Source organism: Zalophus californianus, chromosome 16, assembly GCF_009762305.2.
Source record: "Zalophus californianus isolate mZalCal1 chromosome 16, mZalCal1.pri.v2, whole genome shotgun sequence".
In the NCBI taxonomy this organism is placed as follows: Eukaryota; Metazoa; Chordata; class Mammalia; order Carnivora; family Otariidae; genus Zalophus; species Zalophus californianus.
Genome location: NC_045610.1, coordinates 55,893,421 through 55,898,566, shown reverse-complemented (window position 1 = coordinate 55,898,566; position 5,146 = coordinate 55,893,421).

Sequence of the window (5,146 nt, the reverse complement as noted above, 5' to 3'; positions counted from 1 at the left end):
GACCCGAGGTGGGCAGATGCCCCTGGCTTTTATGGCTTTCCTGGGGGGTGACTGTGGGCCCATCGTCATCCAATCACAGCTCTCTTGCCTCATGTGGGATGCTGAGGGGGCAGTTACTTCTCTATTCTTTTATTGAAACATGAAAGATGAGGAAGCACACTTTCTCAACGGAGGGACTTCACTCTTCACGTTTGCTCACCAACAGCCCTCCCTTGACCCAGATCTGTTGCCCATATCTGGGAAGGGGTACACAGATCTCAATGTTCTTGGCCTATGGACAATAGATAATTCTCTCCATTTCCTAATGCCATCTGCTTCCCTGGAGGAGAAAAATAATCTCAACACGGTGCCAGGGAGACTCAGCCCCCCATGTGGGGGTATCCCATGGCCCGCCTGAGAGAACCAAGCCCCCACATTTGCAAGACTACACTTGTGAAGGACATACTCTGGGCACGGAACCTCTCCCCAGGGCCCACTGCATTCCTCAAGCTGCTTTGGTTATGGCCTGCGTCGACAGGCCCACTCTCCTTTCACCTCGCCCAGGACCGGCCCAGGTGTGAGAGGCTGAATTCCATCTTTACCCCATTCATATGGTGAAGTCTTAGTACCTCAGAAGGGGACACGACTTAGCAATGGGGGTCTTTACAGGAATAATCAAGTTACCAGGAGGTCATTAGTGTGGGCCTTCATCCAGTATGTCTGGTGTCCTTGTAAAAAGAGAACATTTGGACACAGGGATACACATAGAGGAAAGATGACATGAAGAGCCACGGGGACAAGACGGCCACCTGCAAGCTGAGGAGCAAGGCCTGGACACATCCTTCCCTTGAGGCCCTCAGAAGGAGCTCACCCTGCCCACACCTTGATTTCAGACTCCCAGCCTCCAGAACTGAGACGACAAATTTCTGTTGTTGAATCCACTCCGTCTGTGCTGCTTTGTCAGATGGCTCTCCCAAACTAATACACCAGGTTCCCTGCTCACTGGTCCCCAAGAGGAAGGGACCTCCCGATGACTCAGAGACTCCCCTCTTGACTTCCGCGATTATGACCAAGGGAGAAACTCTCACCCAGATCAGGCTGCCCCCATGGCTCCACTTTGCAATCTGAGACACAACCTCTCCCAGGTAAGCCCTCACCCCCCAACACAAGTACACTGGTGCATGCACGTGCGCATGTGTGCGCAGAGCCACACACACGGTGGCTTTGCTCCCCCCCACCCCACTCAGGCCAGGCCAGGACCTTATCGATATGGTAAAGTAGCTGAGTAGGTAGCTCCTCCCAGAGACACTGGGCAGGCACGGGGCTGAACAGACATGGGAGGTGGGGTCCACGGATGATGGGGGAGGGAGAATTATGTGCCAGAGTTCACGGTGGGGACTGATGTTGATGACATGGTGGCAGGCAGGGAACAGCTTTTAATGAATATTGATGAAGAGCCGATGAGCAAATGAATGAATGGGTCAGCTGTCAATCCCGGCTGTATTCTCTGCCCTGAGGGACACACCACGCTTTCTAACCATGAGCAACACACATAAACCCTACAAGCGGTGTTGATGCGCCTGCATGGTCTGTGAACGCAAATTTAACTCGGTCTTCTCAAAATTGCAGTTATTTAGCTAGGTTGGGGTGGGCAATGGACTTTGGGGGTCCCATGTACCTACATGCAAAGAACACACTCTGTCTTCCCCCAGCCTCCATCTTCAGCCTCCTCCGAAGTCCTCTCAAGGGCAGAATGCGCTGGAAAAAATTGGCAGGGTGAAAGCTGCCTATCTTTCTTGGAGGGTGTGGAGTGAGAGGTGTGGCCAAGCACTGCTGGGGTCTGGCCTTCGTGAAGGGTGGGCAGTGGTAACACTGATAGGTTGGGGGGGAGCTGCTACAGGCTGAGCTCACCTTGGGGTTCCTTTTCTTTTTTCAGATGAATTTATATATATATATATATATATATATATGAAATTGATTTTCATGGAGAAGTAAAGAGTAAGAGGAAGGAGAGAGGGAGAAAGAACCAGTAAAAAGTCTTCCTGACCCTCATCTGCCTGGCTCCAGGGACACCCCCACACAAACACCTCCACTTTAACCTGTTATAGTGTCTTTTGACTCTTTGTGCAAATACAGGTGAATATGAATATCCAAGGGGAGGGGGCACTGTTAAAACCTTCCCCTTTAAGTATGGGATTGGATCCTAAATATGGGATTAGACACCTCCGGTCTCTTTCAGGTACCGACTATTACAGGATTTTTGTTCCCTTAGTGCCCTCGGTTCTTTGTCTGCTGCTTCGAAGAATGAAGAGGTAGACCAGAGGAAGAGTGTTGGGCAGCAAAGCAAAGTTTACTGAGCAAGAGTACAAAGCTCCCGGGGAGGGAGGGGACCCGAGAGGGTTGCCGTTTTGGTGTTCAAATTTATAAGCTCTTTTGAGGAACTATCTTGAGCATCCTGAGTGTGGACCCCTGTGGATTTACCGCTAAGGTGTGCCAATCAGGGCTTTGATCATGCACCTGTCTACCTAACGGGTTATTGTTCACATGTTGCTGGTCTTTGGGGCTGAAAGGGCTTTGATCATGCACCTGTCTACATAAGGGGTTATTGTTCACATGTTGCTGGTCTTTGGGGCTGACATCTGGAGACTAACTGCCTCAGCTTGTGATAGTGACCCGTGTTTTATGGTTCATTGTTTTGTTTCAGGATGTTTTGCAGAAGTGACTCCTGCAGAGGCCACTAGACAGGATGCCATTGTGGTCCTGTCTAAGCTGTAAAACAGGATGCTAGTGCGGTTTTGTCTTAGCTGTCCCGGTTTTTTGCTTTCTTGTTGGGGACCCTGACCCTGACTACCTAAGGGTCCAATTAACCTCTAACACAACGACACTGACTGCCAGGGACAGAAAAAGTTTCTCTGTCCCAGGACTCCGCTCAGCACCCACATCAAGGCAGGAGCCCGGAAGCTGTTTGCACAGTGAGAGGAGCTGGTTGGTCACATGCTGCCCAAATGTTGTCAGGCTAAAGGTCACAGTCCCTAGGCTGGCCGGAGGCGTCTGTAAACCAGCGTGGAGAAGCGGACCTGGGAACAGCATTACAGAGTCCTGGCTAGCAGAAGCCTCCGGCTTTGGACCCGGTGCCCTGTGTGCAGCAGGCTTCGCGATCCCTGTAACACCCCAGAGCAGTGTTTTCTCAACCCAAGACAGTTTGCCCCCAGGGGACACTGGGCAATATCTGGGGATATTTTTGGTTGTCTCACCTAGGGGGATGGTGTTGCTACTGAGTATCTAGTAGATGGGAGGCCAGGGATTGCTGCTCAGCATCCTGCAATGCATAGGATAACACCCAGCGCAAAGAAGGATCCGGGCCCAATGTCAGTGGTTCAAGGCTGAGGGACCCTGTCCTAGAAGCAGACCCAAGGCAGCACGGGGGCTCTCTGTGCGCTGGTCCCCATTGCACCCATCCATGCAAGCATAATGAGTCCAGTGGGCCTCCTCCCTTTGGGGACAAAGACCCACTTGCCTGGGCCCCCTGCTTGGTGCTGGGCCCAGAGACACAGGGATGAATGCTATAGCTATTGGCCTGGGTCTGGGGCTCACAGCCTGGGAGGGAACAGGAAAAAGGTCACAGGCGACCGCGATCCCCAGAGGGGAGGTTGAGCGGAAGCAGAGGGTCTCGGCTAGGCCCCAGGCTGGGGAGGGACCTGCATCACCACCAAACCCCAGCCGGCCGCGGAAGCGGAGCCAGCCGGTCGGGGCCGGCTCCTCGGGGTGGCGGGGATCAGGTTGCAGAGATGGCGGGGCGGGGCGCAGGAGGCGGGGCGCAGGAGGCGGGGCGCAGGAGGCGGGGCGCAGGAGGCGGGGCGCAGGAGGCGGGGCGCAGGAGGCGGGGCGCAGGAGGCGGGGCGCAGGAGGGGCCTCGGGTTGGCTGGGGGCTGGGGGCGGGCCCCCGCTGGAGTGACGTGAGAGCCCTGAGTCGGTCTCCACCCCTACGTCCCAGCCCCCCAGGTGCGTGGGGGAAGGTGGATTGGGTGCGGAGGCGGCGGGAGGGAGTCGCGAACCCGCGCTGTCAGCCCCAAGCCCGGGAGGGCAGGGCGGCGGCGGGAGGGCTCTGTTAGGGACGCCATAAAACCTTCGCTGTCCCCCGGGCCCCAGCCGGCGCCGTCGGATGCTGAAGCCGACCTCTTCGTGCTCTCGGGGCGACCGAGTCAGAACGGGGCGCCCCGGGGCCCTGGCTTGGAGAGGCCCCAGGTGCGAGCGGAGAGCCGCTGGGATTTGGCCCCCCACGCGTCTCTGCTTCCCCCCAGTTCTGCACCAGCCCTTGAATCCGGGCTGGGAGGTCTCACCCTCAGCACAGCCTGTGCTTTAGGGTCCCCTTTCAGCTACTCGGGGGGTCCCAATTCCAAGGCTTACGCAGAGCTGGAAGCTCAGGGTCCAATTTATAGATGAGGGAAGTGAGTCAGGGGAGCTAGTAAGAACTAGGTCCCACGCGAGGAGCGGGGTGAGGGGTGCTGGTGAAAGCGGGATGCCAACCCGTATGGATCCAGGAGGGAGCCCACTAACACCCCGTCCACTTCAGCCCTTGGGACTGACCTGCCAAAGAAGGAGTTAGGCTGCGAGCCCCCAGAGGGCAGGGACCAGATCTTGCTTCTCTCTGTCCCCAGAGTAGGAACTCAGTATTGGTTAACATTTGCTGTCGACTGAAAGCAGTCCAATCCCCCATCTTCAACCTAGTTTCTTGACTTCCCTGTGCCACAAGTGACCCTCTTAACACCTTGATGGTCAACCCCTGCCAGTCAGGGTCTGTCTCTCTCTGTAGCATCCCCCTCCAATCCTAGCAACCTGTTCTCCCTCCCACGCTGGGGACCTCATGCATGAGGGAAGGAGGCATCTCCGGAGGGGAAAAACACAGTGAAATCTGGCCCTGAAGGCAGTGTGTCTGGGCAGAAAACACTGGACAGCTAGCTCCTGGATGCTCTGCCTTGACTGTGACTTTCACGGAGTGACCCTGAGGAACTAGACACTAAATATGAACTCAGGGTGTTAGTACTTCCATTTTACAGACGAGGAAACTGAGCTGCCCAAGGTTACAAAGCTAGTAAGCAAGAGTTGGGATCCGAACCCATAGCTGTTGGATTCCTAGGTCATGTTCTCTCTGCAGAACTGCCTCCTG